This window comes from Balaenoptera physalus (genome assembly GCF_965194825.1).
Source record: "Balaenoptera physalus genome assembly, chromosome: 20".
Classification (NCBI taxonomy): Eukaryota; Metazoa; Chordata; class Mammalia; order Artiodactyla; family Balaenopteridae; genus Balaenoptera; species Balaenoptera physalus.
Window position 1 is genome coordinate 49,656,996 of NC_138901.1, and position 16,500 is coordinate 49,673,495.

The 16,500-nt window shown below is 38.5% G+C and overlaps 1 protein-coding gene and 1 pseudogene across 10 annotated transcripts in view; one reads left to right on the forward strand and one right to left on the reverse strand.

Annotated features, from left to right (window-relative positions):
• Positions 1-16,500, reverse strand: part of SSH2 (slingshot protein phosphatase 2) — a 242,145-nt gene that overhangs the window by 83,197 nt on the left and 142,448 nt on the right. The gene's annotated exons all lie outside the window — the stretch shown is intronic.
• Positions 8,061-8,742, forward strand: LOC309651160 (large ribosomal subunit protein uL13 pseudogene; annotated as a pseudogene). The gene has a single exon. The product of its transcript is annotated as a large ribosomal subunit protein uL13 pseudogene (transcript).

The following is a 16,500-nucleotide window of genomic DNA, read 5'->3' on the forward strand; positions in this document are numbered from 1 at the left end:
CAGTAGTTGTGGCACACGGGCTTAGTTGTTCCGCGGCATGTGGGATCTTCTCGGACCAGGGCTTGAACCCGTGTCCCCTGCATTGGCAGGCGGATTCTTAACCACTGCGCCACCAAGAAGTCCCATGGGCATGTTTTCATATGGAATGAACTCCTGGCTTCTTTCTGAAGTGATTCACTTTAGCTTTTAAAACAATTTTTTGGTTTAGCGCATAAAACCTTTTAACCCAAGGAGCAGCTGGAAAAAAGCATCTCTACATATAAGCAGGACTAAAATAGTGTCCTTATTTCTTTAAATATAATTGTAACACTAGTAATGAAGACCAGCTAAGGTCATTCTACTGTCTTTTTCCACATTAGCCAAGTCCACACCTCGCTATATTTAGACAAGGTATGCATACCCCACTAAAGATAGGAGACTCAGTCCTAGGCTTAGGGTCAGAACGGTGGGGTTATTACCTCAGCTGAGGGGGAAAGACACTAAGAAAGAAAACCTATATTGATGCATTCCTTGGCAACCAATAGAACAACCAATGCTCAATTTTATCTCACTGTGAACAGATGTATAATCTCTAGTATGCATAGAACAATCTCTACCATACATAACTCCAGCACAGTCATGACTAAAGCAAAGCAGTGAATATCATTTAGATAACTCGCTCGCCAGGATTGCTCACCATGCCTTAGCCAAAGAGCTGCCTAGGTCAACAGGGTAAAATATTCAGCCGTTTGATCTCTTGGGAACTGGAACAAATGGGTTTTCAACTCGGGAATCCCCACTATGTCAAAAACACCAGGGTCTGACTGGTAGAGTCCTCTAGCAGTGTCCAGCTGACAGCCTCTCGGATCCATCATCCAGCAAAGGAAGAACCAAATGGGGACAAAATTGACTTATGTATTTTAAAAAGCTTATGGAACATGGATTTTATAATAAAGACTGTGTTGAACTGAGTCAGGGACATGGCAATGCAGGTAATGGAGGAATCTGCTTGGGTGGATATATTCTGTAATGGGCCCCTAAACCTGGGGTCAAAAGAAAAAGTCTGAGGAAAATATCTTAAAGAAAAACACAATTGCCCTCAAGAGAAAGCTAAGAAAACCCCAATAACAATCAGATGTCTTTGGTACCTCCCCAGCTGTGAGGTGAAAAAAATTAAATACATTTAAAGAATTCAGTAAACATACTTCTGAAACATAAGTATAACAAACAGAAATCTGTTTATCTTCATTCAAAGGAAACTGCACATTGCAATTATGAACATTTCCACTGCAGGAAAGATAAGCAGATGTTGGATGTTTTCCCAAAGTTTTTTCAGTGTCACTGAAGAGGCATTTTTTTCAGATTAATGGTTAATGCTAAAAAGGCAACATTTTGAATGTTGTTTTTTCTCTTCCTATATATTTTAACATTTCTACAGTGACATATTTAACAGTCAGCAAAGAGAAAACAACTACACATACAGCTTATATAGTACTTGTATATTCATTTTCCAATATTTACTTCTAAACTAAAAGCAACATAGAAAAATATTTTAAATAGTGTGAATTCTGAAAAAAACTCCATTCTCTGTTTCCTCTGCATTAAAATCCTACTTAATGAAAAATAACTACATCTAAATATTCTCAGTTGACACTGAAAAACTGAATCCTCTTGTAGGACAAAATTCTAGGATGTAAATAAATAAGCTTTTTTAAAGGGTGTTTAATTTCTAAGAGAGATAAACTGGTCTGAGTTTTCTCACGGCTTTATATGCAAAACGCAGATTTTTTTTTTTTTTGCCAAATATGCACTGGATTAAGGCCTAAATAAATGAATTATGTGAGATGACAAGAAAGCAAAAATGGCACATAAAACTTAATTGCTCACACTTCTAAAAATGTGTAACTATACGCTGTAGGCTGCAGAAACTGGTCTTGAATAGCAAAGAATGGTTTAATGGGTTGGAGAATACTTTGACTCTCAGTGCACAACACATTAAATAGCACACTCATTCCACTAAATATCTAAGCCCAGGGCAGTCGTCCCCAAACTTCTCAACAAGCTCTTTATACTTTAATAAGAATCTGGCTTAAATGCATTTAGAAATTCTCCTAATTCTTCTCACGACTTTTACTTCAAATAACAACTTTAAGTTATTTCTGCCTTCCTGGATATAGTTCAAAGCACCAGAAATACTTTACCCCAATACTGCTTCTCTTTTCACTCACCACACAGGTTGTGACTATTTGCTGAGGAACACAAACATTCAGGCTTTACAGTAATATTCCAAGTCTTCTTTAGCAAAGCAAATACCATTCTTGGAATATCTACTCCAAGGTTATTAGAGAGAGAGAGAACTCAAAAGGCTGCATAGTCCTTCTCAATAGAGAGAAAATGGTAGTTCAAAATCTTTCATTGTGGGGAAATCATGAGTGATTGCTTAAAAATGGATAAATGAATCTCACTGGGAAGGTCAAACAGCTTAAAAACACCTTACTTAATTTCTAAGTCAAATGCCTAAAATAGTCTATTCCAGGTTCTTAATTTGGGGTGAGGGGAAGGGCATTACATTCCTTTGAGAATTTGATGAAAGTTATGGCTTTTTCCTGCAGAAAAATAAATGTACTAATAATATATACACCCACCTTTGCATATCATTTCATTGTATTCATGAACATAGTTTAAAACTCTGGATTAAAGGAACCTTGTAGTTGCCCTCAGGAGACTATGAGCAACTGGGAATTAACAGTCCTCCGACCCCCTCCCCCCCACCTCATCTTTTAGCAGACAACAACTCAGCTTTAACAAGAGGCAAACACTGAATGATTGGTGCTTGGATTTAACTTTGAAACCAGAGGAACAGATAAGTCCTGGGGCTTTCTAAGGGTCTTCTATTAATACTTTGGACTCCTGCCATTCTAAAGCATGCAAAAGGCAAATCCTATGAAAAGGCCCCCTTACCTGCCCCATAACGCTGCCTCCTCTCCTCATTTCTGGAAATCCCTCTATAATAAACTTGCTTATATCACAAAGATTCCCAAGCATTAGGTGAAAGTTCACTTACTGAAGCCCTGCAGTACAAGATATAACAGAATTTCAGTACAATAAAGGATTTTGGACAAGATTTTGAAATTCATTAAAGTCAAATCTGACCAGCAAATGAGGCTTTACATTTCCTAAACCTGCTGGATACTCCAGAATTTTTTAATAGCTACCCAGAGCATGCCATTTCATGTAGCATGCCATTACTGTACTTGTATTCTAACAGTGTGAAAAATCCAAGATCGCCAATACATTAAACACTGCTTTATGTGGTAGTGATTTAGCATGAAGGAAATGACTAGATTTAGAGCTTTTTTGAGCTTATGATTTTATAATCCATGCTACATGGGAGAGGAGATTAAATGCAAGGTATAAGTGTTACTGTAAAGGCTAATGTTTATGTAAGTTAACAATCCTTATCTATTTTTTTTTAAAAATTAATTTATTTTTGTCTGCATTGGGTCTTTGTTGCTGCGCGCAGGGCTTTCTCTAGTTGTGGCGAGCGGGGGCTACTCTTTGTTACGGGGCGCGGGCTTCTCATTGCAGTGGCTTCTTTTGTTGTGGAGCACAGGCTCTAGGCGCGTGGGCTTCAGTAGTTGCGGCACTCGGGCTCAGTAGTTGTGGTGCATGGGCTTAGTTGCTCCGCGGCATGCGGGATCTTCCCAGACCAGGGCTCGAACCCGTGCCCCCTGCATCGGCAGGCGGATTCTTAACCACTGCGCCACCAGGGAAGCCCCAACAATCCTTATCTACTGTTATTATGTCCGTAAATGCAGTGGCCTCATATTGTTTAGATTATTTGTCATACCTAAAAAATTGATTTATACATTTATAACAAATGTCTATACTTCAGTTTGTGGCTCAAAAAATTTATCAGTTTCCTGACCATTTTCTCTAAAACAGCACTCCTTCTCCCAGGTTACTTTCCATCTTTTTTGTCCTGCTTTATTTTTTCTTTATAGCCATATCACCAGCTGATTATTTACAATAGTTTATTTACATTCTGGAATGTAAGTTCTAAGAGCTGAGAGTTGGTCTTTTGGATCATTGCCAGTGCCTAGAACATTGTAGGTGATCAATACATGAATGAACAGGTATTTACTAAGTGGAGATACAAAATTAATTGGAGGCAAATATAGCATAGTAAAAAAGCATGAGATATAAAGAGGACTTGGATTTTAGTCACCGCTCTTACATTTATTAATTATATAACCTGAATAAGTCATTTAATCTCTTTGAACGTCAATCTCTTTCCTTTAAAATGATGCTAAAATATTACTACAAAGGGTTATTTGCAAGGGTTATAGGAAATAACAGAAGTAAAAACTTGTTGCAAATATTAATGATTCTATCCCAGCAGTTATTCTTGGAAAATTGGCAGAAAATTCTGTAAAACAGATCAATCTTAAGAAAGCAAGTTATTCTGTCACCTAATCTTCGGTCTTGCAGAACTGTAGAGGCAGAATGAAGTAGTGAGAAAGCACAGCATTGCAAGGGATGGACTTGAACCTCACTTACCAGCTGGCTGACCTTGACAAAAATCTCTTAACCTCTCTGAGGCTTACTTTTCTTTTGTATAAAATGTGGGGGGAAATGCTACCTCAAAAGTGTAATTGTTTGAACTAAATGTTATGTTAATTGTGAAAGCACTTTTTAAACTTTGACACAGAATATGTATTTTTAGTTAAATCAATTAATTACCTTTCCTTAAAGAAAATCCTAACCTTGTTTGTTCCACCAGCCAAATGGAAGGAAATATTATTCCAGAATGTGCTCACATGAACTATGGGCAGAAGTATACATACTCCCAATTCTTGCTGCAAGTTCTCCAACTTTGGTGACAGGATGGAACAGAACATGAAAAGACAGAAAAGGAAGATACAGAATGGAAAGAGAAAACAGAGGTTCAAATAGACACAAATAAGTAGCAAAGAACAAGCAGCAAGTAGAATAAGTAGCAAAGTTCTGATCAACATTGAGTATATCTGATTTCTGTTTTTCTTTTTTTAAGTTTTTGATGTGGACCATTTTTAAAGTCTTTATTGAATATGTTACAATATTGCTTCTGTTTTATGTTCTGGTTTTTTTTTGGCCAAGAGGCATGTGGGAGCTTAGCGCCCAGACCAGGGATCGAACCTGTACCCCCTGGATTGGAAGGGGAAGTCTTAGCCACTGGACCGCCAGGGAAGTCCCGAGTCTATATTTAATTTCATATCCCAAGGTCAGGGCCCACTTCATGGACGTGCGATCTGTGCAGCTGCACAAGGTCGGTGCTTGAAAGGGGCTTGCATTTGATTCAATGCTCTGCTGTTGCTGTCTTGAAATTCTTAATGCTTTTCAAACAGGGGGGCCCACATTTTCATTAGGTACTGGGCCCTGCAAATTATGTAGCTAGTCCTGCTTGCAATCTTTCCACTAGGCTAGAGGACAGGATAATAGCTTACAATCTTAATGACTGCATACAAGGACCACTACTAACTTAAAGGACAATCACTAACAAGTAGACTTTTAATCAGGTTGGTGATCACATACTTGTAGTACCTAAATTCTGAAGTTAACAAAATACTTAGTAAAAGCCAATTTAATTAAAAAGCAGTAGACCAAATTAGAAATGCAAATATTATTTGCCTTTCCCATTTTTGTGGTCTATCACGTCCTAATAAAAGGCCAAACGGTGATGTCAGCAAATGAAGTACCTGAATCTAACCTAACTGACGTTTCATTCTGAAACTCAACAAAAGACCCCAGTGATTATGGATTACCTTCAGTTTTTGATTTAATATCTGCTACCTTACAGTACGCAGAGCAGAGTGACAGTGCCACAGAAATCATCTCTGAAGTGAAAGCCCTAACACAATCCAGTTCAATTAAAGCACACCCTTTAAATAATGTTTTCTTTCTTTCCTGCTCCTGTGGACTGAGAGACAGCTGGTGGCTTTTTCTTCTGAAAGGCTGAAGCTGATGAACTGAACATTTCCCGTGCAGCAAATTCAATTTTTGATGCCTGCAGGCCAAAAAGATACTTTTCCCCCTTAAAGCCAGACTCACCCCACATTGGTCCATTTTGACCTTTGGACTCCGTATCAGTCACCTTCAGTCTCCGACAGTAGTTGGACTGGCCAACCCACAGAGGTCCACTCTCCAGAGAACAAAGGCTTGCTATGTAAAAGAGATGAGCTGTGGGCAGAGATACCATCTGTAGAGAAGGTGCTGAACTCATCCTCTGTGTTTCAGCAGCATGTCCAGGACTGCTGCCACTACAAAAAAGTGAAACTTCACCCCAAAACTTTCTCCGCCTGTGATTTAAACACACACCTTCATTAAGGAAGGAGCTCGGTTTCAGACAGAGGCAGGCAACCAATACTACTGAATCCAGCATAAATGTGGCCTGCATTCTAACATTCCTTTCTCCTTCCCATCTTTGTTCTTTAAGTCTGCCAGAAGCCCCTCTGAGTACTATTTAGGTCTGCAGGGACATTCAAAGTAAGACTCTTTAAGAGCTTTAAGAAATACATACACTCTTGGGCTTCCCTGGTGGCGCAATGGTTAAGAGTCTGCCTGCCAGTGCAGGGGACACGGGTTTGAGCCTGGTCTGGGAAGATCTCAAGTGCCGCGGAGCAACTAAGCCTGTGAGCCACAACTACTGAGCCTACACGCCACAACTGCTGAAGCCCGTGAGACACAACAAGAGCCTGTGCTCCACAACAAGACAAGCCACCACAATGAGAAGCCCGCACACGGCAACCAAGAGTAGCCCCTGCTCTCCACAGCTAGAGAAAGCCCGCACGCAGCAACGAAGACCCAACGCAGCCAAAAATAAAATAAATAAATAAATTTATTAAAAAAAAGAGAAATACATACACTCTTCTCCTTTCTCCTATATTCAATATTCAAATAGCCTCAAAGATGAAAACTTTTTTTCAAGATTTTAAACGGCTTGTTCCCTAAAAAGTTCACCTCCTCAACTTTGAGAAATATACCCACTGCTTCCTATAAACAAGATGAGGAAATTCTAACTTTGTAAGTATAGTTACAAGCATTAACAAACTAATGTATATGATCATCGTTTAAAATTTCAGTATCCTTAATAAGATAGAACTTTGAGAAATCTCAATGATGCTTAACACTTCCTAAACAGAAAACAATGAAATGTTCAAGGTTAATTTGCTGCAGGACCCTAGGTAAGTGTCAGTTATCTTTTGGCTCAGAAATCTCTAAGTCAAAAATGGTGATGATTTTAGAATAAAATAAAAACATGGGGAGCAAACCTAAATTCACAAACACTACAGATATATTCAACACCATCTCGGGATAATTAATTTCTTCATCTTATCAATGCACTATTATTTCATCTTTCCATAAGTTCTACTCAAATAGCTTACAAATTTTCCATCAGTGCTTGGGTATGAAAGCAATTCCTGATAGGAAAGACAAATAAGGATCAACTTTTCTGGGTCTCCAAACTGGTTCAGATGAATTGAAGGATAAAATTGTATCTACCTTGATTTTATTTTTTATTATTTTATCAGCACTATGAAAATGAATTACTAAAATTGTTGGTGGGAGTGTAGACTGGTACAACATTTCTGGTGAGCAAACTGGCAATCTATATCAAAAACTCTAGAAATATGTATACCCTTTGGTCTAGCAATCCCAGAAATGAGTTTTAGGGTATTTCCTTCAGGGACATGTGTAAAGATTTAGGCACAAGGATATTCATTCAGTGAGGCTTTGTTTATAACTGCAAAAAACTGAGCACAATCAAAATGTGCAGCAACAGGGCAGACAGAATTCAGTTCTATGGAAAACAAACAACTCTCAAAAAGGATATGAAAGAAACTCATTTGAGGACAATGACAGGATGTTCCCAATATGCTAAGTGAAAAAAAAAAAAAGAAAAACAGAGTACAAAGCAAACGATAGAGGACAATCCCATTTTTAAAAGTATATACATACATAAAATAAATAAATAAATAAATAAATAAAAGTATACACATACATAGAAATGCCTGGATGGTACTAACAGTAAACATATTTGGGAGATAAGAATAAGGACAGCTTTCCCAGGCGGCTGCCGAAGATGGCGGAGGGACAGGTTCTGGTTCTCGATGGCCGAGGCCATCTCCTCGGCCGCCTGGCGGCCATCGTGGCTAAGCAGGTGCTTCTGGGTCGAAAGGTGGTGGTTGTGCGCTGTGAGGGCATCAACATCTCTGGCAATTTCTATAGAAACAAGTTGAAGTACCTGGCATTCCTCCGCAAGCGGATGAACACCAACCCCTCCCGTGGCCCCTACCACTTCCGAGCCCCCAGCCGCATCTTCTGGCGGACAGTGTGAGGCATGCTGCCCCACAAGACCAAGCGAGGCCAGGCCGCTCTGGACCGCCTCAAGGTGTTTGATGGGATCCCGCCACCCTATGACAAGAAACAGCGGATGGTGGTTCCTGCCGCCCTCAAGGTTGTGCGTCTGAAGCCTACACGGAAGTTTGCCTACCTAGGGCGCCTGGCTCATGAGGTTGGCTGGAAGTACCAGGCAGTAACGGCTACACTGGAGGAGAAGAGAAAGGAGAAGGCCAAGATCCACTACCGCAAAAAGAAGCAGCTCATGAGGCTACGGAAGCAGGCCGAAAAGAACATAGAGAAGAAAATCGACTGATTCACAGAGGTCCTCAAGACCCATGGATTCTTAGTCTGAGCCCAATAAAATTGACCGTTTCTTCTTCATGCTTGGCCTGGCCTGCCCTTCCTCCATCGCCACCCTAGGATGTGGGGGACCCCCAGGGGCTGCCATCCAGGTGCCACAGGCAGCCTGGGACTTAGAACACTGGGTATAGCGAAGGGGCCTTAGCCACTGCTGTTTAAGAAAGGCTTTTTTAAAAGCGTAGACAGTTGTAAGGGCTGTGCAGGCAGAATTTGCCTGTGACCTATTCATTCATGAGAGTTTTAGGACATGGACAGTTTGAACAACCCGTGCTGTTGCAATACTGGCAAAAGTGAGCTGGAAGACCTAATTGGAAGGGCCACTCACGTCGCCTACGGGGAGTCTAAGCTTCTCACATGGTCAGGTACTAACTATACTCTGCAGCTGTTAGGATGTGACAGAATGCTTGGGAAGCACGAGTCTGGGGTTTTAAAAGGTGTTTATGGAAGGGAAGTACGGCCCAAGGGGTCACAGGCATTGCCCTTGTGTCTTCCCTATATTTTGTGATCCAAAACTAATACATTATTTTTAAAGAAAAAAAAAAATAAGGATAATGCTTTTGGGGGAGAGGAGGAATGCCTCAGTGTTTTCTGTTTTTTCTATAATAAACACGCATTATCTGCAATATTAAAAAATAACCAATACTTTTTGCTTTGTTGATTTTAAGTACCAGTAAGACCAGTTCCATTAAAAAAAAAAAAAAAAAACACTCACCCAGGACACGTTCACTTTTCAGCTGAGTGGGTGGTAAAGAATGAGATATTATCAACTTTACTGTGTATAAGGTAGACAGGCTTTTTAAAGCAAAAGAGATTCTCCATTTGAAAAATTTCCTCAAATGGATTTGTAAGACTGCCATAAAGAGGAGCACTGATATTCCATATTTATTGGTTGATTTTGATTTTAGTTGAGGAAGAGACTAGATGTTATCATTTCTTTAAAAAGCATAATTAACATTCTTACGACACTATCATTTTCTGACAAACGGGGCATATGGCCTTGCTGAGAACTTCTCCAAGTGTGTAAAATGGCAAGAAAGAATTCTAGCAGTGTGAGCATAGCGGCAGACTACCAAGATAACTGAGACTGACCACAGGCGAGACACAAAAGTGAACAGGCCCCAACTCATGAATAGCCAGGACTAAGGTAGGTTCTCAATGGATATAATCAAGTATATTTCCAAGGAGGTAAGTAATAAAGTATGATTAAAACAACAATGGCTTTCAATCTTTAAGTTAGAGAGATGATAACTAGCCAGTCTACAATCTTTAGTTTTTCTTTAACTCTGAAAAAAAATTACACTGGGTTTAAATTCATTTAGTTAGAATCACTAAATGGAAATAAATACAGTCTCAGTTTGGCATTTCTCTCAGTGCAGGAGAGTATAATAAGGCACAATCTGCTAAATTTTTAGTAGCTGCAGTAACTCTTCTTTGAATCAATATTGTTAAGCTATCATTTGGGCATTTATATAGTTCTTGGTCTTTATTGATATATAATTATAGGCTTACTTACATATGTGGAAAAGATCCCCCTGTCCACTAGGATGGTTTCCATGTCTACTTAAACTAAGGAGCTGTACATTGGTTATACAACTCTAAATAAGATGAGCCATTAATTGACAACCAGGCCATTAAACTGGTAGCCAAGCCGTTAAGAACAAAATCAGCACACCCTTCCCCTTACAGCTCACTCTACTGGAAATATTACAAGCCCTCTGTGCCATGGGAACCACCTTGCCTACCACACGGTGCTGATGTAACAATATCTAGAGCTATGCACCTGGAGAAAGCAGGGAATGAGGTTTTGCTTTGGATTACTTGAATGTTTCTTTCTTTCCTCCCTCCTTCCCTCCTTCCTTTCTTTCTTTTAACCATAAAGCCACTAGCAGATAGTTTAATGATTTCTGTTCTTATGCTGCCTATGGGGATTTCACACTGCGCTACCAACCACTGGTACTAATTCAACAACAGCCTTGTAAAATTGGCAGCCTTCCTAAATAAGCTATGTAAAGCCTGCAAATGCTGGTTACTGTGCTGTGTAGTCAGTGGGTACTCGATAAAAACGCGATTAAAATTCTGCCCACATGATATATCCCAAATATGCTCATACCTATTTTCTAAAGAACATTATCAGTCTATACAAAAGTATTTCTGGATTCTCCTTCTTACCACAAATGATTAATAGCAGTCATTCACTGAAAACTATCTGTAATATGGCCATGACATCTGCCATATTAGTCTTCCTTTTCTCTCACCACTCAAGTACCCTTTACCTCTGCTTATACAGATCAAGACATTTAAAAGGACCAGAAATAAAGGTCAGCATTCCAGCTCAAATCCTACCATAAAGGCTCATTCACAATAACTTTTTGTCCTCTGAATACCTAAAGCACCAACTGCACCATTCGTCTGCCACTTAGCATGTGCTAAATTGTGTTCTTATTTATCCTTTTATTGATCTGTCTTATATCTCTCAACAGACTGAGCATTCTGACTGCAAGAACCATGTCTTGTATTTCTTTGTAACTCCCATGACAATTATGCATATGATGGAATTTTTACCACCAGGCTGGCGTACCACTCTAATTCTTTCTCCTATACTTTGGCTCATGTCAAAAGGGCAAAAATATTAGCTACCATTTACTGAGTGCTTACTATTTGCAGTACTTTATAAATATTACATTTAATTAACTTAAATGAACTACATTAATATTAATAGACACTATAAGTTCCATTTTATTGATAAGGAAACCAAGGCTCATGGTGGTTTTATGATATGTTGAACATACTGAAGGTCAAACAGCTTACAGGTGGTGAAACTGATTGGAACTCAGGTCTGTGTCATTCCAAACACCAGACTATTACTATCAGCCACAAGAACAAATGACAAGTAAGATAATGAATATGTGACCCAAGACACCTTTTAAGAATTTCTAAATAGAGTATTTAATGAATGGGATACTTTAAGAATTGAGTGTGAGATTTTACTGGGGAGGAATGAGCGTGACAGGTGTGGGGTTGATAGAATGATCTATACCAAATCTGGTTAAAGGGACGTCCAAAAAGTTGAGCTTCACACATCGTCTAAATCTATTTCATTCCCCTCCTAGGAAGAAAAATTTACACTGAGAATTCACATTCTCCCATAGATGTCCCAACTTCTCAAACTAAATTTCCCCCCCAAAATAAAGATGATAAAATAATAGGAAGTTAAAATTTTTTGGTGTTCATGAGAATTGGGTATATTTTAGGAGAAACACAGTAATTTAAAGGTACCTGGGACAGAGGAGAGTCCCAAAGAAATGACATCTCTCTTAAGAGCTCTCTGTTATAAGTGATACTTATTTAAAATCAGTGAAGAAAAATCATAAATACTCTCATTCAATTTATTCCTTATGAAGATCAACTGGCTTTTATTACACAAAATTCAAAGAACAACAGAGATGAGATGCACAGATAAGATGCTAAGCTCATAAACCTGATCAGCCTTTTGTTGAGGTACTAAGCTCATAAACCTGATCAGCCTTTTGTTGAGGTACTGAAGGCTTCTTGGGTTGTAAACAGGCCTGCCTATCTGTGGCATGAAGTTTTAAGAATACAGACACCACAGAAGACAAGCGATATGAAGTCCACAATTAGAATTCTCAGGGCTTGAAATGTCTTGTTACGGATCATGAATATCCACATGAATCTTTGTCAATAAACATTAAGTACAAATGACAAAAGTAACATAATCGTTAACTGAAAATTTTATTGTTTTTTCTTATTAACTATCTCATTTGATCTCCACAGTCCCCTGAAATGAGGCAGATATTATTCCCCCCAAAACATAGCAACAATTTGAACCATTCAGCTCATCATCAAAAAAAAAAAAAAAAAAAAAAAAATCAAATAATTCTATGTCTTCTACATCTGGAAAACTGAACTTACAATTTAAAAAAAACCCACTCTAGTACAGGCTAACACTGAAGTTTCTCTTTATTTGAGAGGAATACAAGCCTCTGGATTCTGTGGCTTTAACAGACATATAACTAATGCCAAATCCCTCAGGTTACTAAAAGAAGGGTCACACCCCTCTAAAAACAGATTAATGCAAAAAACAAGAGTTGCCCAATTTGCACAACCTGCAAAAAGGAAGTGAGCCCAAATGTGCCCTTTGGTGTGCAGTACTAGCAATCTATTTACAAATCATCTGCTGCATCCTTTCCAAATCACAGGAACACCTAAAAAGGCCTTGATGTTTTTAGCACATTTCTTCAAGTTAAATCTAATTATGTTAGTGGAAGCAACATCCTGTATAATTCTAACAATGCAAAGCTAACTCTAACTCTATCTGAAAGTAGTTAAGATACTGATTATTATTATTTTTTTGCTTTCACCTTAGAAATTCAGAAACATTATGTGATAGCATCTACACCACTGTTCTTTAGCCCCAAGGCAATTTTGCACACGGTGATTAAGAAGATTCACATTTACTGGAGAAACCCAAGAAGAGAGGGAGCAAGAGGATCTGTAGTTTAGCCCCTCCATTACTCCAAGGTCCAACAGCTCTTGGAGCCAGAGAATGACAACATCCTTAATTATTTGGCTTTGGGCAGTGGTTTCTCAGTGTAAGTCTAAAGAAATTGCCCAATTTCAGGAGTGATTACAGGTGAGCACACAATCCGAAGAACAGTAATTTAGAAAAAAAAATTCAATCAGATTTATCAAAGAAATCTTGCCTTGAGTGCAACACAACCTCGCCATTCCTGTTCATCTTCATTATGCAGAGTTACTCTTCAGTTAACTGGTTTCCAGTAAGGCCAAATTTGAGAGCTTTTTTCCTCTCTGTTCCAAGCCAATTACTGCTCTACTGACTTCAAAGCAGCACAAGTGCGGATAAAGCCACACAAAGTTATCACTGCTAATGAAAACACAAATGTACCTTTTACTCTGACAATTAACTTCTCCTTCATATTTGAAGGCCATAACACCTAGAAGATTAATTCACTTGATGTAAACTTATTTGAGCACCTTTTAAATAACATTCTACCTTTTAAGGCTATATTACCTATTCAAGGATCAGAAACAAGCACAAAAACAGTACTGATTTAAAATCAAAGAGACATCTCATGCCTTTTAAAAATATTATTATTAGTCTCTTTACCCACCAACGAGAGAAAAAAAGCTCTTAAATCATAAATGAATGCCCGGCTTCAATCACTGAATTATCAATTATTATAATTATGTTCATCCATTTCTGCAGAGGACAAATCTAGATTTTAAAAGTATCATGGACGATAAACACACTTATTCAATATAACAAGGAAATTTAAGAATTTGAAAGGCAAAACAATTTCATAAAATTATAACATTTGGAGCAGGACTTCTTGGTTCTAGGCTTTTAAAGTACAGTATTTCTGCTAAAGAACTGTTTTAGAGCTAGAAAAAGATGGAAGACTACACCTAAATCATTCAACAAATCATATGTAAGCTGGACAAAGAGAGCACCAAAGATTCAACAAATATTTGAATGAAAAAATCTTAAAATATTAGTAAAACAATTCCAGCAATATGTTAAATAATGCAAACAGCGTGAAAGGACAATTCAACTTTTGCAACTCAGCGTGTCACTGCATTCCCAGGAAAGGGGGGAAATATTATTCTTCCAACAGATGTCCAAAAAACACGTAATAAAATTCAATAACTATATCTAATTTAAAAATATTTGAAATTAGGAATAGTAGGAAATCTTCAACTTGGTAAGTGATCTATGCTGGAACCTACAGCACACAATACATCTATTTAGAAAACATAAAAAGCATCCCTTTTACAATGGAAAACAAGATAAGACCACTAGCATGGCTCCTCTTTAACACTACACTAAAGCCTAAGGCAAAGCGATGAAGAGTTACACTTAGAGAAAACCCACTTACAGATGATATAATCATCCACCCAGAGAAGTCAAGAAAATCAACTAAAATATCTATTAGATATTAGGACCAAGAGTTTAGCAAGGTGGTCTGATACAAAAGCAAATACTATAAAAAGCAGTTTTACTACACACCTACAGGGACTAATTAGAAAACATCATGGGAAAGAAGAGCTCATTCACAAGAGCAACAAAAACTTTATAAAACACCCATGAATATACCTAATAAGAAATGTGTAACTACTGTATGAGGAAAAGTGTAAAATTTAAATGAAGGACATTTTAAAAACAGTGGATAAACAGACACACATACCGCATTCCTCATCGAGTAGGCTCATTTTATAAAGCTGTTAATTCTTCCTAAACCTAGTTCAGTACAATTTAAATCAAAATCCCAATAGGGGGCTTCCCTGGTGGCGCAGTGGTTGAGAATCTGCCTGCCAATGCAGGGGACACGGGTTCGAGCCCTGGTCTGGGAAGATCCCACATGCCGCGGAGCGACTAAGCCCGTGAGCCACAATTGCTGAGCCTGTGCGTCTGGAGCCTGTGCTCCGCAACGGGAGAGGCCACGATAGTGAGAGGCCTGCGCACCGCGATGAAGAGTGGCCCCCACTTGCCGCAACTAGAGAAAGCCCTCACATAGAAACGAAGACCCAACACAGCCATAAATAAATAAATAAATAAATAAAAAATTAAAAAAAAATCCCAATAGGGTTTTTAAAAGTAGAAATTGACCATCTGTTTCTGAGACTTACCTGGAAAATAAGCAAGAGTAGCTAAGATATTTAAAAAACACATACACTGAGGTAGGCCTTGTGATACAAGATATCAAAATGTCCACTAAATCTACATTAAGTAAAAATGTGGTATTGGCGTATGAAAGAAAACATGTCAATAGGACTTAATATATAATACGAATAGCATTTCAAATCAGTGAAGTGAGAATGAGCTAAATAAATGGTATTGGAATAAATGACTGTCCATTTGGAAAAAAGGTAAAGTTAAAGCTCGACCTCACACAATAAATACAGGCATACCTTGTTTTGTTGTGCTTCTCTTTATTGCGCTTCACAGATACTGCATATTTTTTTTTAAGGTTTTTTTAAGGTTTGTGGCAACCCTGAGTAGAGCAAGTCTACTGGTGCCATTTTTTCAACAGCATTTGCTCACTTCATGTCTCTGTGTCACCTTTGGTATTTCTCGCAATATTTCAAACCCTCCACCACCAAAAAGATCAAGACTTGCTGAAGGCTCAGATGAGGGTTAGCATTTTTTAGCAATAAAGCATTTTAAAATTAAGGTAAGCAGATTGTTTTTTTAAGACATAATGCTACTGCACACTTTACAGACTACAGTGTAAACATAACTTTTATATGCATGGGGAAAGCAAAAAATTCGTATAACTCATTTTATTGTCACATTCACTTTATTGTGGTAGTCTGGAACTGAACCCGCATTATCTCCAAGGTATGTCTGTGAAGATAAATTACAGTTTTAAAGAGTGAAATATTTTTAAAGTGTAGACATACTAGAAAAATACAAAAGAGTATTTATAATCCTGGGAGTGGGTGGGAAGGGGTTTTTAAAAGCCAGATGCAAAACTGAAATCTTAAGAGAAAATACTGACAGATTTTACTACATAAAAATTAAAAACTTTTGGGACTTCCCTGGTGGCACAGTGGTTAAGAATCCGCCTGCCAATGCAGGGGACACAGGTTCAAGCCCTGGTCCGGGAAGTTCCCACATGCCGCGGAGCAACTAAGCCCGTGTGCCACAACTACTGAGCCTGCGCTCTAGAGCCCACGAGCCACAACTACTGAAGCCCTCATGCCTAGAGCCCATGCTCCACAATAAGAGAAGCCACCGCA